At 41.8% G+C, this 19,017-nt stretch overlaps 1 non-coding gene across 1 annotated transcript; it reads left to right on the plus strand.

Moving 5' to 3' along the window:
• Positions 1 to 2,266: 2,266 nt before the first annotated feature.
• LOC131894778 (U6 spliceosomal RNA) lies at positions 2,267 to 2,369 on the plus strand. Its single transcript, XR_009375012.1, has one exon. It is a non-coding gene; the product is annotated as a U6 spliceosomal RNA (small nuclear RNA).
• Positions 2,370 to 19,017: the final 16,648 nt, after the last annotated feature.

Raw genomic sequence — 19,017 nt, forward strand, 5'->3', positions numbered from 1 at the left:
GGCTCACATAAGTAGGCAAGGTTGGTGCTCTATAGATCTGCCTGTCAGGTCACTGAAACTGTGTGTGTGTTATGACTAAATGGACACTAAAATTTCTGAAGTTCGTAGCAGGGAAGACCATTAGCACACATATAAATGCAATTGGAATGCTATTTAAATTTCTATTATGAGAGAAAAACATCAGTTAGTCTCTGTAAGACTTTACATGCAAACTTCCAAATTTGAAGATGTAAAAATATTGATGTAAGCCTGACTCTGAACTTCATGTTATCTTTAAAAAATTAAAGAGGACCACAAAGATGGTTTAACGGAGTGGATCAGATATGTAAAGCAAAAATTGGTAATAAATGAAGCTCAACATCAAATATCTACTTTCCTTTTCTTCTAGGCATTTTCTGAGGTTTGTATCTGGAGGGTAGATTTACAGACAGCCGAAACAAGCTGTCAAAACAGTTTTTAAGGCTCCTGTGAGTGACTCTGTGGCATAATGCTGATGAAATGGTTGGCTGAACTTTTTCTCTTCAGAACAGATTGCTCTGGCACTGTGAACCTGTCATGTCTATCCACAACCCCAAGACAGAGGGTCCTGAAAACACTTTAAGAGGGTGACTTGTTTCTCGTATGCCTAAAGAGCTCATCACCATCAATTAGTATTAGTTAATCATCCAGATTGGTGTGGTGAGCTGAATTGCCTACCGTCTGGATAAAAGCCCTTCTACTGTTGAAGTGCTCCACACCACCACCTCATTTATTCTACATTGTTAGGGAATGAGTCAATGTATGATGGTGAACTTTCTAGAAAATATAGGCTTGTTTGTTAAAAAGAAAAACTGACTTATATGTAGCCATATTGGAAGAGGTCTCTAATATGTATCCATATCCACCTGTCTTCTTACAAATCCTATAGGAAACAGATGCGAAATTCCTAAGGTCCTAATTATCAAAATTAACTACTTAACTAATGCAGAGAATGTAGGGAAATGAGAGGACAGTTTTGTCTAGGAAGGGAACACAGCATTGCCTTGAGGGTCCAGGCTGCTGGCGAACTCTGCCTCTGTCCCTGATTAGCTCTGCATATTTAATCAGGCCTTTGAACTTCTGGTACAGCAGCTTCCTGCTTTAAAGGGAACATTTTAGGGACTGGAGAGATGGTTCTGCAATTAAGAGCACTGGTTGCTCTTCCAGAGGACTGGGGTTCAATTCTCAGCATCCACATAGTGGCTCGTAACAGTCTGAAACTCCAGTTCTGGGGGATCTGAGACCTCTTCTGGCATCTGCAGGCACTTTATGCAACAGAAAGTACAGACAAACATGCAAGCAGAACACCCGCATACAGAAAATAAAAAATAAATAAATCTAGAAAATAAGTTTAAAGTTAACACAATAGCATAAATGTAAACCAACCTTCATCTTTTGTTATTAGATAGTTTTGCCACGACTTTTAACATCTGATATATAACCTGTGGAATTCAATACTGCGAAACCAGACAGCAGGCTTATGAAAACTGCATGTTAATGGAATAAGAAATGTTTTTACCGCTACCAGGCCTGGAGTTTTTAGAGTGGTTTGCACTTGACTTCGAGACTTTTGACTCTGAAGCTTAGTGTACAGGTTTCTACATCCTTTTTTTTTTTTAATTTGCAAAGATGCATTGACACATGAATTCAAAGGACTCCAAAAAGAACTTGACCCAAACAATCTGTCAAAACAATAATAGCTAGGGCAAAGCGTGAGACAATGATTGAAATTTAGAACGGCAGAGCTGACGTTCACATGACTTGAGATGGGGTCTATACTGCCCTTGAGCGCCTCATTATCTGTGACTATGAAAATAACAATAAATTAACTTTCTCAGCCTGGAAAATTCCCACTTTACAAAGTGGTTGTGGAGACCAAATTGGGCAATGCATATCAAGTCTAGCATCTCACATATGAGAATTAAATGTTGGCTGTTACCATTATCATCATCTCTAACAAATGTAAGCGACACTGGACATTATGTGACGTTCTGAATGCTTCTTTGGTGAGATCTTTCACATCCCTTTCCCTCTCTCCTTGCTCTCTTTAACTAGGGTCTCACTATATCACTCAGGCCTGCCTCAAACTCATGATCTTCCTGTTCGGCCTCCCAATGAGCTGGCATTATAGGCCAGTATTAGTTAGGTATTTTTGTTTTGTTTCCCAACCCTCTTCCTTTTTCTTCAACTTGACACAAGCTAGAGAGTCATTTGGGAAGTGGGAACCTAGATTAGGAAAATACCTCCCTTGCTCTCTTCAGCAATACTAAAATTGGAATGATACAGAGAAGATTAGCACGCCCTCCTCATGCAAGGATGACATGTAAATTTGTGAAGTGTACCACACTTTTGGAGAAAGGTGGACACAAAATAAACAGCTCGTTTACTGTGACAAAGACCATGAACAAAAAGCAACTTTAGCTCTTTTTCTTGTTTGTTGTGTTTAGTCATACTCAGACTGTTTGTTTTTCATTTATTATTTATTTTGTTTTATTTTATTATTATTGTCCCTTAGATGCCTGTTTGTTTTCCAAGGAGAGATAGAAAAGGTGTGGATCTTAGTGGGAGGGGAGGTGGGGAGGAACTGGGAAGAGTAGGGGAAGGGGCAGCCACAATCAGAATATATTTTATGAATAGAATCTATTTTCAATATAAGAATAAAATCACAAATGAAAATGCCTCTGCTGTGGGATGGTCTTTCTGTCTGCTGTGAATATGTGTTGCTACCATTGATTAATAAAGAAGCTTCTTCGGCCTATGGCAAGACAGGTCAGAGCTAGGTGGGAAATCCAAGCAAAGAGACAGGAAGAGAAGAAAGGCAGAGTCAGAAAAGACCCTGTGGGCCTCTGGGGGAGCAAGATGTATTGGAACACAGGTAAAGCCATGAGACACATGGCAATATATAGATTAATAAAAATGGGTTAATTTAAGATAAAAGAGCTAGCTAGCAATATTCCTGAGCCACAGACCAAACAGTTTGTAATTAATATAAGCCACTGTGTTTTTATTTGGGACCCAACAGCTGTGAGATACAGGAAAACTTCCAGCTACATGCCTCCATTAGATTGGCTTGTAGGCAAATCTGTGGGACATTTACTTGGTTAATGATTGGTATAGGAAGGTCCAGTCAACAGTGGGTGGTGTTAACCTTGGACAAGTGGTCCTGGATTGTATAAAAAAGCAAGCTAAATGAACCACAAGGAAGGAGCAAGCCAGAAAGCAGCATGCTTCCAAGGCCTCTGCTTCGTTCCTGCCTCTATGTTTCCTAACTTGAGTTCCTACCCTGACCTCCTTTCATGGAAGACTGTAAACTGTGAGATGAAATAAACCTTTTTCTCACCAAGTTGCTTCTGTTTATGGTCTCGATCACAACAATGGAAAGCAAACTCAAACAGGGCCCATTCTAACGACGACGAGGTCCTAACAGAACTAGACTTAGGACCATGATTTCCACACCATACAAGGAACGCCTTTGTCATCTCTTTAAATCCACATTAGCACATTTAAAATATTTCATAGTGAAGGTGCTTATCTTCATTAGCTTGTAACTGCTCCAAGATGAGAGGGAAGTAAAAATGGGAGTTTAGGAACACAGGGGGAAGATGAATTAAGTATGAATTTATGTTATTAAAATACTGTCTGAGTTATCTGGTTTCTTTATTAATTATGGGCACCAAAACATAGGGAGCTATGACTTGATGGTCAACTTCACAAATCTACATAGCCTTTTGAGGGAGAGAGAACCAGAGCACATGGAGATAATTACAGGAAGAAAATTCTTCTCAAAATACACAATTCCATCACCAGTTACCTAGTTACATTTCCCTATGCCAGTCAGCCAAACAGGTGGTGGGTTTTGTTTTTCACGTATTTTAATCAGTGTTCTATTTTTTTCTCTTGCTTCTCCATCGAAGGCAGATCTGAGCTTTGAACTCCCCTGGATGTTTCTTGGGCATGGCCAAGTCCGCATTGCTCAGAAAACTTGAAGTTAGTGAACCAACTGATGGGAGATGCTGAACACTTAGGTTTAAGTTAAAAATTGAATTGACATGTGAGCATCATCTGGTGTGGAGTGGCTGCCTTGACATGTATGTGCTTATCCAGCATGATTGTGCCATTTGTTTTCAATAAAATGGGAGCATGAAAACAGCTACATCCACTAATGCATTCTTCTCTACTGAAGGACATAAAAATATTTCATAAAATGATAGTCTTTTTCATAGCTTACTAGAAATATTGAGGCACATTGAGAATGAAATTTACCTAAGGTCATATAAAATCAGTACCAGGTGGGTAAGAGAATCCAGGTTTTTCAGAGGAGAAGAAACACAGGGACCCCACATCAATGAGTGCTTCTTTTTTTCATCATTTTCTGCATATACATATAAACACAAAAATGCCTCAAAGGCTAGTTTTGATGATGAGCATGCTTAATAGTTATCAAACATTTATTTTTTTTAGGATATCATGTGAATAGCAAACACCAAGTTAAGACTACCGAGAAACTCAAACCAACTGAGATAATTCAGATCAAGTTGTTCAGGGGAGAGGAGAAGCAGGCTACCGCATTTCCAGATACTTTCAACAAACTGAACAGTGCAAATGATCAAAACCCAAAGATGTCGACCGACTACAACACAACAGAGGCCAATAAGGGCTGGTACTCTGAGTGTGGGCGCACACGTATGTGGCTGCCTGTACCCATAGGTGCACATGTGTGTGGACAATGAATGTGAGCCTCGAGCACTCTCCATATTGTTTACTGAGGCAAGTTCTCTCACTGAGCCTGGAGCTCAGAGATTCCATGAGTTTAGTTAGTCAGGCTGGCCCAGGGGCCCCTCTCTCTGCCCCACCCCTATCCCCGGTGCCAAGATTTTCAGTAGACACCACATCTACTTGGCTCTGACAGAGGTTCAGAGGATCTAATCTCCAGTCCTCACACTTGCCTAGAAAACATTGCCCCCCCTCCCAACAACAAGCCATCTCCTCCACTTATTATGGGCTATTTCCTATGCCACTCCTCCTCCCCCAACATCATCATCTCCATTTTACCCTCCTCCTTCCCTCCTTTCTTCTGAAGAAGACAGATCCACTTTGTGCTAAAGCACATTAAAGGAACAGTCTGATACATTTCCTTCTGTAACACGTGTCCCCAGATTTCAAAGTACAGAAATGATGCCTTCAGGCCAAGAGGGAGCACTCCTTTTGTTTCAGGTACCGAATGTCACAAGTCTGTGAGGGGCAAATTAAGCTCAATGCTAAGAACAATAGTAAAGCGTAAGTCTGAGAACCTGGGGCCATGACTGGAATTTTTGGTTCAACCCAAAGACATGTCCCCTCACGTAAAGCATTTCAATCTCCTTTCTTAGGCTATTTTATTTCTGAGAAGACAAATGGCCTAGGTAACAGCTATTGATCTCTCCAACGCTGATGCTGTCACAAGAAAATTGACTTCGTAGCTTACAGGGAGATGCACTTGTGGCCTCGCAGAACTGCTGTGGATTGGTGATGAGCCTACTGACAGCTCAGGGTTCCCTTTCCTTACCACATCAATTTGTTTCCCTCCCTCCCTTCCTTCCTCCCTCCTCTCCCCCTCTCCTGTCTCCTTCTCTCTTTCCCATCCTTTCTTTGGGCAGAAGTTCCTTTTTGTTTCTTTAGACATTCAGTATCCTTTCCTTAACTCAAAACCTGACTCCTGGAAAGAGATCAAATTAAATTCATACATTTAATCAATTAAAGGTTTAGTGAGGAGTTAGTGACAAGTCCAGGTGGGATACTAACCTCAAAGGCAAGGGAGCTTTGAGTCTAAAATCCATTCAGATCTGGACACCTCTTGTGATGGCTACTCTTCATTGCCAGCTTGATTTGGGCTTTAAACCACCTCTGTAGCCAGGAGACACACTTCTAGGTGTGTCTATGAGGTTGTTTCCTGAGAAGATTAGCTGAGGGGAAAGATTCAGCCTAATGTCCCCTGGCACCATGTGTGGCCTGGGAGCCTGAAGGGATAAAAGGAGAAAGCCGGGAGACTCCCTGCATTCCTTTGGCTCCACTTCCTGGCCACGATGACGCGCACTGCTGCTTTGCTCTGCCACATTCTCTTGACGTGAGGGACTTCTCACCCATTTGACGCCATGGATGAAATAAGCCTTTCTCCCCGTAGTTGGTTATGTCAGGCACTTTACCCCAGTGGAGAGAGAGGGAAAGCATTATGCTTCTGCTACTCAAATAAAGTGTGAGTCCAATTGCCTTTTGTCACCTTGGTTGTCTCTACTGTCACTCAGCACTGGGTCACACTCTCGCCATGACTGTCTATGAGACCACACTTGGTCATGTGACAACAGCCTTCTCACTCTTTACGAAGTCTCTTCAGAAGACATAAGCTCCCTGATCAAAGACTCAAAATGGCTCCCCCGACAATGAAGATGACTTTCAATCCCACCCTGGCCTGGTAACTCCTATAGAATTCTACCATCGTCCCTTGCCAAGTTCTTCCAGTTCATCCTATAGTTGCCTGTCCTGAAGTCACATGGACTTTTATGAAAAATATTTTTGTTAGTTCTTTGAGAATTTCATGGAATGCATTCTGATCATAGTTCACCTCTAGATCTTCCTTCTCATTTTTTTCTTTTCTTTTCTTTTTCCAGACAGGGTCTCTCTGTATAGCCTTGGCTGTCCTGGGACTTACTCTATAGGCCAGGCTGGCCTCTGCCTCCCAAGTGCTAGGATTAAAGGCATGTGCTACTATTGCCTGGCCTAGCTCCTTCTAATTTCTCTAAGATTCAACCCCTCTACCCTAGTCCTCCAGCTTTGGGTCCTGCTTGTTTTTGATAAAAACCTATAATTTCTAATTTGTGCTACTCTTATAACCCTGGATATAAGGCCATCCACCAGGGCATGGTCAACAAACCAGGAGCCACACCCTTCAAGAAAACTGACTCTTCCTCCCCCAGAAGCAAAAAACTGCCAGTAGCTCCTCCCTCAGAGGGGTGGAGGCTCAAGATCTCCTTCCTACAGCAAATAACAACCTTGACTGGCTTGATGGTATGGAAGTCTTGTGCAGGCAACAGCTGCTGTGAGTTCATGAGGACAGAGATGTTGTCACATCCAGAAGACACTGACTGTTTCTTTCTAGTCTTCCCTGGCCTCTGGCTCTTACAATTTATCTATCCCTCCTCTGTCATGGAGCCTGAGCTTTGGAGGATGGGGTGTGATATACATGTTCCGTTTGTGGCTGAACATGCCAGGGTTATGTATTCTCGACACTTTGACTAGTTGTAGTTTTCTGTGTTAACTACCATCCAGTATGTGAAGCTACCTATCTGGTGAGATCTGAGAGCTGCAGTAATCTGTGGGCAGAGGGATACAGATGTGTGGCGCAGCCTGATGCTAGCAGACAATTGTTTTAACTTTAGTCTCCATAAACCTATGAGGCTCATTCCCATTTCACGGGATTTTCATTATTTCATTCTCTGCCTGGACTCCTGCCTTCAACCTTAGGTTGACTTAAGATGTTTTCTGAGGGTCAATATGAAAGAGCTCCCTGACAGTATGTGGTTAGTATTCTCTCCCTCATGTCTGTTTTGTTCCTATTTCATTAACCACTGCTTTACATTGCCAACTTCTTCTTTTATTATTATTATTATTTTATTATTGTTATTCTTTTTATTAGTCCCCTCTCACTAAAATAGAACGTCTTCTTCACCTTTTTTGCCTATCACTCTATTTCCAGAGTATTTGTGAGTGTTCAGTAAGCAGAAGGCTCTCAATAAATGTACAATTAAGGACAAAAAAAACGATAACCAAAGACTGGAAAATGTTTTCAGACATTTTATCTTGAATTAAATGAAGAGAATACTCTGTGTTAGGAGAATTCTGCTATGCATGAGCTGTTCCATTAATGGAGCTAGCCTCATCCCTCAGAAACTCTCTTTGGACAAACCATGATGCACTCTGTAATTAGTAATGGTCCTTTTTAATACCATGTTATGGATTTATGTATGTGGGTATGGGAGGGGTATCTTTTCCTGTGTGTTTTGAGTGAAGAGGGAATACTAGCAAAGCCCTTTTTCTTAGCTTTATAGTTTATTGTATCAGGTACATACAGATATAACCTGACTATACATGTTTCTTGAGACTTATGACACTCTGAGCATAGTACAAACATTACCTTTCTCAGACTACATTTCTTTCTGACATCAAACCATCATGTTACTCTTGATTATCAACCTGATTGGATTGAGAGTCATCAAGGAAATTACCAAAATATCCTCCAGGGTATGTTTGCAAGGAATTTCTGGAGATTAGATCATCTGGAAGGGCAGTGACCTATGGAGTAGATTAATCCTTTGATGGATTTAAAACATGATGGCATTATTGAGAGGTGTTGAAAGACAGGAGATGAGGCTTAGTTGTAGGAAGTAGGTCATGAGGGTGGGAATATGTCCTTCTGCATTCCCTTTGCTTGGCTTCCTGACCTGCCATGAGGTGAATCACTCTGTTTTACCATGCTTTCTCTGCTATGGTTGAATAAAAAAAAAAAAAAAAAAGAAGAAGGAAGAAAGAAAGAAAGAGATGAAAGGACATGGCTACTCCAAGATATGGTGGAGGAGGAAGTTTATTGTATATAAAAGGGAGAGCAGAACCAGAGGTAGGGATATCTGGGTGAGTTCAGAGTGGGCAGAACCAGACTGATTTGTGCAATGTGAGGGGGTGGTGTGTATGGGGAGGAGCCAGACCAGGAGGCCAGGAGGGTAAATGTAGCCAAAAGGGCCAGGTAACCAAGATGGTTGGATTAAATAGGGAAGAGCAGCTGGGGGAAAGGCCGTCAGCCCATGGACTAGAGAAGTTTAGGTTAGAGGGTGGGTATACCATCCAGGAGGGCTCTGTCATAGGTAGGGGCTGAGGGATGCAGGGAGAACCTGGCTGTCAGGTCTGCTTTGATACGTTAAATAGGTACCTCATCCATTTGTCCCTAGACCTAACAATGATGAACTGAATCCTTTGAAACCATGAGCTAAAGTAAGCCTTTCATGTCTTAAGTTGTTTCTTTCAGCCATTCTGCCATAGATCTGCAAAGGAAATACAGTCATTCAGAATTTCTTTCACAACCAAGGTCCAAAACAAGTGTGTAACAGAGCCAGGTTCATAAGTTGGGGTTCCATATATCAATCCATGTAAACTAACATTGTCTACATAGCAAAGTGATTGGAGTCCTGTTATGTGCAAGGTACGGAATTCTATTTTTATACTCTCTCAAAATATTTCCCAGTAGTGGTGAGAATTTCAGTTCGGAGGAATTCAGAATATTCTTCTTGGCCTTTCAGCTCTCAAACACAACATTTATGAAAGAAAATAAAAGCATGGAAGAAGGAGGGGCTGCTGAGGTTCCATCTCCATCCCCATCCAAGAGCCCCATGGCTGTACACATGTAAGCATCATTGGACTCGGAAGGTTGTTTTACAAAAAAAGTCTTGAAGGAAGATAAACTGGGTTTAGAAGAGAGGGATTAAGTGACTGATATGCTTAAGATATATTGTATTCCTTCATAAAATTAAAATAAAACACAAGTAACTATCTTTATGGCCTACGGAGGAAAACTTGGTCCCATGCTAACAATGGAAGACATTCAAAGCTCAGGAGCTCTGCCTCCCTGACAGCAGTGAGGCATGACAGAATCGATTTTGATTAGACTTCTCAATAAAACTTGTTTTCTGAAAGGATTTGATAAGCTCATCCATATAGGTTTATAAACCGATCCTAAAATTTGGGGGAAGATTGGCTTCAACAATGAAGAAAGCCTCCCTTTCTTAAACCAGAAGAATAGAGCTGAAAATGGGAGTTTCCTGGTAGCAAGTAGGTAAGTTTGAGTTGACTAGAGTCAGCGATTGCTACATAACATTCTGAAACCGTTAGCTAATGCCTCTATCTGTTACTTGAGTTCAAGTCCTCCTCACTCTATCAATTTCTGATAATTATTTTTCTTACCCTCCATTTCCTTATCTCTGAAGTGGAAATAACAACACTGCATTTTCAGGCAGTCGTGAGATAAATACATTCAATGTGTCCTTCAGCAAGTGTGCTGCTGACTCTGAGGCCCACTATGACCCCGATTGTTGGTATCTGAAGACTGTACACTCAGCTTGCTGGATAGATTTGGGGAAATAACTTATCTATATTTTCCCCCACATTCACCATACTTCATCTTGCTTGTGTCTGCTAGAGAACAGAAAACAGGTCTATCAAAGTATCAAAACATTAATAATCAAATTGAACAATTACTTTGTTGGCCTTGATAGACTTTCTGAATTCCAACCTGATAGCTGGCTATTCGACTTCCTTCCCATTTTTGCATGCCTTCATTTTATGAAATGGGGCCTCATTAGTAACCAATTGCTAAGGAGAAGTAACTGGCAAAGGCCCGAGCTCTTACATGCCTAAGGGCTATGGAATGCCACAGCTTTTGTTTTTCTTCACTAAAAGAGATGCAAATATTTAACCATGAATCATCTGAGCCAGGACTTCCTCGTGGCCACAGTGGCAGGCCTTGCCGAATCTTTCTTTTGTCAATGTCTGGATAATCAGGGGCCTCGGAGGATATTTACTCAACTTCTGATCCGGCTTTGTTCCTCCCCTTCCGTGCAAGTACCCTCTGGAAAGCCTCAGCTCTGGGATTATTTTTTCTAGGATTCCACTGAGCCTTTCCATATTAGTGATAAGTGGAAAGCTTTTCGTGATTCCTATCCAACACATTCTTCTGGTCTCTGTTGTTACTCAGTCAACAAACACTGCTGAGCGCCTTCCGTAGGCCAGACACTAAAGGGACTACCGGAGAAAAGGTTGAAAACAGACAAGTTCCAAATGAAAGAAAGCCTAGTCTGATACATGCTACTGATGAATTAAAAGGAAAAGATGAAGGACTGTACTGAAGGGGAGGATGGACTGTATGGGACCATGTACAGGTTATTGATTGTGCATGAGGGAGCTCAGGCAAGAAGGGCTCAGAGGGATTTGCAAAGGAAATTGCACTTCAGTGTGACATTCCCAAGGGACCTGTGGAGAGAGAGACGTTACTCCAAGCTGAGGTTTGACACACACAAAATCATGGTGGTGGTGCGAAAGAATAACTGTACCTCACAGCTGGGCAGAACACACATTTCATACATGTAGTCATAGGCAGGAACCTGGTAGTGGTGACTACATCCCAAAGTGCAGCTGTCTAGAGACAAAGGTGTTTGTAACAATGTTCTATAATAGATTTCCTTAAGAAAGCATTGCATTAATATATGGGGGAATTCGCTTTTCATCTAGCAACAATTAATAGATACTTGTTTAACTTTAAAAAAAAAAGACACTTATTAGATGAGTTCACTAAGTAGTAAGTTCTTACCACACATTCAAGTTATTCCCTTACTAAGATTTGAATATTTCAGAACTCATAGAAATTATAATTAAAACATTCATAATTTTTAAGCTAGTGTTTTTTCTAAAATCCTATTTTAAGCATTTTTTTTAAAACTCTCATATTTAGTAAAGTGATCTCATTATGCCCAGCACAATGTCCGAAGCATAATGATTACAGAGCCCCTGCAAGCTAAGTAAATAGCTGAATGCATGTGGTCCGTGTGTGCTGAGGAAGGAATGCCATGAGGCAGGTGAAAAAATTCATTTGGATTTTGCCATGTGATCTGGAGCAACTGCAGAGTGAGAAAATCAACATCCAAGGGATTACATTTCATACAAGCACATTTTTAAAATGCTAGTGCTTTCCATTGTCGTGGGTGAGAAGCACATATGTAGAAGGCACACAGATTTACATGTAATTCCCAAATAGACACCTCTGAGGAGAGAATGGCACATGATGTCTAAAATGAAAAGGATATGCACGAGTCCCATTTAATTATGGCTGGATGAGTTTGGGTGGGTGGCACACTAAACAATGCATGAAAGGTTAAAACCCCCAATTTAACCATGTCGTATTACAGAGTAATAGGATTTGGGGTAGCTTTCTCTGTTAGGTATACTTAGGGATTCATTTCATTTTTTATAATGATCATGTATGACTTATATAATAAAACGTTATTTTTATCTGGAGAAGTTGTGAATTCACAGTTTAGTGTGTATCATGGATAAGCAAGCAGGAGGCAGAAAGCCACACACTATAGCCATTCACCACATCTGTTTTGAATCTGAAGTTCCCAGGTTTGAAACCCAGTTCTTCTTTCTACCTGTGTGACCAAAACTATGTATTTAATTCTGTGTGCTTCCAGTTTCCTTGACTGTAAATTAGCCGAAATAACAGCACCTACTTCTGTAGAGCGGTGAAGAGATTCAGTCAGTAATCACTTATAAGTCACTTCGATTAATGTCTGACATGGAGCAAAAATTATACAGATGACTGCTACGTTAAAGAAAACATTATAATTATCTTAGTTAGGGTTTCTATTGCTGCAAAGACACACCTTGACCAGAAAGCAAGTTGGGGAGGAAAGGGTTCTTTGGGCTTACACTTCCATATCAGTGTTCATCACTGAAGGAAGTCAGGACAGGAACTCAAATAGAGCAGGAACCTGGAGGCAGGAGCTGATACAAAGGCCATGAAGGAGTGCTGCTTACTAGCTTGCTCCTCATGGTTTGCTCAACCTGCCTTTAGAACCCAGGACCACCAGCCCAGGGATGGAACCACCCACAATGGGCTGGGCCCTTTCTCTTCAATCACTAATAAAGAAAATGACTTACAGGCTTGCCTACAGCCTGATCTTAGGGGATGTGAGGCATTTTATTAATTGAGGTTCCCTCCTCTCAGATGGCTTTACCTTGTGTCCAATTATTATCCAGTACAATATCCTGAGCGCTGCAATAAAACTCTCCAAGGAAGACTGTGGGAACAGGCAGAGAAGTGACTGACTCAACCAGCCAATTGTCAAGAAAAGAATGAGGACGGGCAGAATAAAACTGGACCACTGTCAAAGTTGTTTATGTTCAACTCAGAACTAGGAAGACAGAAAATGGAAAAGCCCATTTCCCAGGAATGCAGGAGGACAAAGTAATACCTAGAAAAAGGGTTACTATTGCCGTCTTCTACTTCCAGCACCAAAGGTAGTCACAATTGTTCATGTGTGAAGAATGAATTCAGCGTATGTTACCTATCTCATCATGGGCCTGTATAAGTACCATATTTCTGTCTGCTTTGGTGAACATATTCTCCCTACCCTCTCTCATAGACAGATGTCTCACTCTGTAGACCAGGCTGGCCTTGAACTTACAGTATAGCCCAGACTGGCCTTGAATTCAAGGTGATTCCTGCCTCAGCCTCCCCAGGGCTGGGTTTACAGGTACCAGCCACCAAAGCCAGCTTCCTTTCCTGCACTGAACAAATATGTCCTTCAGAATCCTGTTGTCTTGTCTGGTGCAGTTCCATTGGACATAGTCATCTTGTTGAATAAACTATGCTAAGTGCCCGATCAATGGCATTTGAACTTCTGTAAAAGCCCAGACACGTGTGTAACTCCCCGTTAGATATTCCAAGTTAGGTCATCACACAGTGGGTTTTCATCATGCCCGAGCGAGCCTGTGTCAATCACGGTTAGTCACTCCTCTTCCTGCCCACCTTCTGACCTCGTCACTACCTTATTGCTCACACTTCCTTCAGTTATCTCAGCATTCTTGCAGGTTATGATGTAAAAGTCCTCAGGGCATATGATTTGAATACGGATCAAAAGGAATATTAACCTATGAAGGAGCAAGTTATGAGCAAGACTTTGATTGGAAAGATGAGCAATCGATGAACGGAGGCAGGGAGGGGGAGGGGAAAGATACTGCTGTCCCTAATGAAGAAAGAAGAATGGGAAATTGTTACAGTTAGGAACCTGGAGGAGCAGCTCATCCATGGGGACTTCCATGATGATGACATTCGGAGGATTTCAGCATTCCTCAAAGGGGTGAAAAAGGTTGTAATAGGATGCAATAATGGAAAGGGAAATAGAAACTATAAAACCACAACAATAAAAACCAACAAGAAAGTGCAGGAGGAAAATCACCTTAAATTCTAGATAGGGAAAAGGGGAGTATAGACAGAGAACAGGGTTCACTGGTCCCCAAACCTACGAATACCCTGACTTCAGCGACTGCACAGTACTTTAGCAGGAAGAGTTTAACACCTCCAAACAATGCCACAATGGTGGGTGCCACAGGTATGGCTCAGATCCAGCCTTCAGCCAAACTCATGTCCCCAACCGCTGGAAATCTAGCCTAATGACAGCTCACAGTTTTAGCCTTCCCTAGGAGCTGCCTTTAGCTGAAAACAATCTTTTATCTTGCTTGCCCCAGAGGCACACCTTTTCCTGGGATGAGCTCCTAGGACTCCCAGAGAGACACACGCATGCATACCTGACCATGGACCCCTTCGTAGTTCAGGGCAGTTCTAAGAGGCCACTACCATTCCAGAGCTGGTGGGATGTACTGAGGGCTCTGCAGTAGGTGAATCCCAGCTGCCCTTCCTCGGCAACCTCCACACCTTCACAGGATCTTCTGCAAGGGGAGCCCGCTGAACTTGCAACACTAAAATCCCTATCCATATCTGTGAAGTTGATTGAAAGTAATTCGTCAGACCCATCCTATCATTCTTTGTCTGGGATACAACCAAGTCTGTTGCCCTTAACTGCAAAGACACAGCCCACACATCCTAAAAGCTGAAGTTTTGCTCTGTCTCGCTTACTTTTCTTACATAAGTGCAGTTCCAAATCCAGCCTGAATTAATGCCCTTAATACTTCTTCTCTTTGAGATTTTTGTTTGCCTTTGAGTGCTTGAATCACTGGGAGGTTAACCTAAGCAATACTTGTTACTATGGCAACCAAGGAGGGATTCCTCGTCAAGCCCTGCAACAGCAAGACCAAGATTCATCACTCTAGACTTCATCTTTTACTATAGTTCACATTCACTGAACCATTCACCACACATGTTGTGTTTTATTCTTTCTGCATGGATACCAATATATATCAAGACCTGTAAAAGGGTTGGGAATTTAGCTCAGTGGTAGAGCACTTGCCTAGCAAGCGCAAGGCCCTGGATTCGGTCCTCAGCTCCGAGGGAAAAAAAGACCTGTAAAAAATGTTATATACTCTGAGACCATGGCTACCAAATGCAAGAAAATTTAATAATAACCTGATACTGCGTGTTTTACTAAGTCAGAAGTGACTTTCTTCCACTTCACAACAAAGTAATAATTTTACATTCTTTATACTCACACTCAGCCCTCATCGAAATTCAGTGACAAAGGGAGAGTTCACAGCCCCCCAGCCAAGAGGAATGTGTGATTCTGACATGGGTAGCTATGCTTTTCCAATCACTCCCATCACCGTTTACTATGTAGATCATGTTTACCGTCCTACAGGACTCAGTTCAGGACCTAAATCAGAAACACTGTTGACAGTCCTACAACCAACCGCATTATGCTAAGAAGGACGAGCCATCTCTGTCTGCTGAGCTCTAGCAATGGCCTTGCTATTGCTGTCTCTACTCCACAAAGATGGGAGTTGTCTGCTAGATGAATTTGAAATTAAATAACTGGAAATAAATGACCAGGCTTAATGCCATACAGCTACTTAAAAAATATAAAATACAAAGCAGTTTAAAACTCAATTTGAGAAATGTTTTCTTCCTCCAGAAGGAGAAAAAAGATTTTAATTTGGGGCACATAGCCAAGGACTTTACCCATTGCATTACATATGATTGTTAATGTTTGACCATAGACAGCAAATCTGAGTTATACTATCTTCCCCAAGGGATTCTGACTTTGAATGACATGTTGATTAAAGTAATTACCTTGGGAAAATAACCTCAATGACATGCTAACCACAGCAGCTATTCCGAGCCCTTTAGAGCAGCACACCACATGTGGCCACACCTTTTCTGTGAGGCCAGTGGTTGGCTGATGTTGTTCCTACCTACCCAAGAAGACAACAGTATTCTCAGAAGACGTCTTAAGTTGAGACTTTCCCTTTCTGTGCAGTCTAAGTTCCAACTATAAGATGATTTTGTCATTTCAACTTCAAGATGAGAAGGAGGGAAGCAAATGGCTTCCAAACATCATATTGCTTTTTGTGTTTATCCCTGTTTCCTAATCATGAAAGGACAGGTTATGTTTCCCTCCCCCAAATTCTCAGACGGCGTGGAAGTCCTGCTCACACTGCTGCTGAGAATCAACTGACTTTGTCTACTACTCATCAATATCAGTGACCACACCACCTGAGAAGGAGGCTTGCTTGCTTTTTTAGATTTTGTTTTGTTTAAAACTTTATTTCCCTGTGGAAGAGGGAAAGGATGGGTTGTGAGAAACAGAGGAGTCAAGGATACCACACACACAAAAAAACAACAAACCACAAAATCAACGAACCTGGGCTGATAGGAGCTCACAGAGATTGAACCGCCGACTAGAGAGTCTGCATGGGATTGACCTAGGCCCTCTGCACATATGTTACAATTGTCTAGCTCGATCTTCTTGTAGGACTCCCAACTATCTATGACTCTGTTACCTGCCTTTCAGACCGTCTCCTCCTACTAGGTTGCCTCCTCCAGCCTTAATAGGAGAGAAGGTGCCCAGTTTTACTGCAACTTGATATACCACTGCTGGCTGATATACACAGGAGGACTATCCTTTTCTGAAGAGAAAGGAGGAGTGGACGTGGGGAAAGTTGGGGGGAGGAACTGGAGGAGAGGATGGAGGGAGGGGAAGCTGTGATAGATCAGGCTGGAAAAAAAATTAATCAATTAATTAAAAAAAGGACTTGGTCGCAATATGTACCCCAAGCTGATCTTTCAGTTTATTGGTCCCCCTCTCTCTTTTTTCTTCCTCTCTCTCTCTCCCTCTCTCTCTTTCTGCATGTGTATGTACATGCATATATATACATGTGGAAGACAGAGATCAACCTTGGGTATTTTTCCTTATTTTTTTCCATTTTTCTTTATTAAGAAATTTTCTACTCACTCTACATACCACCCACAGATCCCACCTCCTCCCTCCTCCTATCTCCTAGCCCTCCCTCCCAAGCCACCCCACATCCCCACATCCCTCAAATCAAGGTCTCCCATGGGGGGTCAGCAGAGCCCTGCACACTGAGTCTAGGCAGGTCCAAGCCCCTTCCCACTCCCTTATTATGCCATTTTTTATTTGTTTGTTTGTTTTTTAAGATGAGGTCTCTAACTGATTGAGAGATGGTTCAATGATTAAGAGCACGGGCTATTTTTCCAGAGGATCTAGCATCATCTTCTGGCCTCTGTGAGTGCAAGGCTTGCATATGGTGCGTAGGTATACATATAGGAAAAACACTTATACACATTAGAAAACAAAAACAGGTCTTTAATTACCCTGAGGGTCACTGTTAGGGTAGCCTGCCTGTCTGTCAAGTAAGGCCCAGGCAGCCATCTGTTATCACTTTCCCAGCACTGGGATTAGAAGTGTGCATCACTATGTGAAGCTTTTTACATGGGCACTGGAGGTTGAACTCGGGTCCTCAAGCTTACATGACAAAAGTATTTGTAGACTAAGCTATCTCCTCAGTCCCTATTCCTCCACTTCTATGGTAGAGGTTTTGATACGATAGATTTCCAGGTGATGACCTCAAGTTTATCCTTCATGTTTGATGTTTCTGCCTTCTATACTAACAAAGGATGTTCTATATATCTGTCACTTCTCTACTTCTTTGTTCACACTCAAGTGCCTCAGAGACTTCAGATAAGCTTATAGAGGATTATCTTCAGGCCCTCAGTTACCCCTTCATCCTTTCTGATTGGGTTACTAACAAAATTGCGTTTTAATTCTGTTATCCAGGACTGAACAGATGGCTCAATGGTAAAGGCACTGACCATCTGAGCTCTGTCCCAGCACCAGTACAATGGAAAGAAAGCTCTGAGTCCCAGAAGACCTGCACATGCATGCTGTGGCATGCATGCCCCTGGACCCTAAGTAATTAACTGTAATGAAAACATGTCATGTAATATTGAAATCAGTCTTTTTAGTAGCAACCTCTTTTATCTTGCTATTACAACATACCCGAAGTTGAAAAATTTATAAAGAAAGGAATTACTTTTAGAGTATCGAGAATATGGGCCCACATCAGCTTGGCTCTGGTGAGGGCCTATGGAGGACTACATTATGTTGAGAATTCATTGCAAGATGAAAAGAGAAATCATCTGGGGAGACAGGAAGCAAGAGATGGGGAGAGGGCAAGCTAGCTCTTTTTATAACTCCCTACTTTCATGAGCATTAACACACTCTTACTACACCTGACCCACTCCCAAGAGAAAGCTGTGACCCATTTATGAGGGTAGAGCCAATGTGGAAGCTTCCACAGCCTCACCACCACCATACCGGAACCCAAGCCTCCAGCCATGAATCTCTGGGAGCAAAACTGTGTCTAATCCATAGCTTGCCTAAGCAGAAATGAGTAAAGAGTGACTACAGCTTTCTAGGTGGATTCACTCTAATATCTAAGTTTCTAAAGCAATGTAACTGATTCTTTTCCTTGTTCTTTTTTTTTAATTTAAAAAGTTATAAATGTCAGAAATTCCTGCTTCTCTGTCACTACAGCAGCTAAGCATCATTATACCATGGAAGTCAATATTGTTACCATGTGAAAGAAGGTTTGTATTACGTCATCAGTTCTCCTTGTCTTTGCTTCCTTTCTCTTCTGACTTAAGTTCAAAGAGTTAGAACTTGGGGAGGAACCCCTTCTTTCTTTCATCTCACTGCCAACATGGCACTACTGGTATCTGAAACACTAAGGGTAGTCAGAGACGTTTTGCCTCGGTGCATAGCTGGAGGACTTGTAGCTGGTTCTTCACTTTATTCCATTGGCTAGTAGAATACATGAGACCTGTCTGATGAGCTTGTAGCTATTGAAATCAAAATCTCAGCACACTTCAACATCCTTGAGGTTTTGAGTACTCATCTCCTTGCCAAAACTGTCTTATGATCAAAGGCCTTGCTCAACTATGATTTTCTC

This window comes from Peromyscus eremicus, chromosome 17, assembly GCF_949786415.1.
Source record: "Peromyscus eremicus chromosome 17, PerEre_H2_v1, whole genome shotgun sequence".
Taxonomy (NCBI): Eukaryota; Metazoa; Chordata; class Mammalia; order Rodentia; family Cricetidae; genus Peromyscus; species Peromyscus eremicus.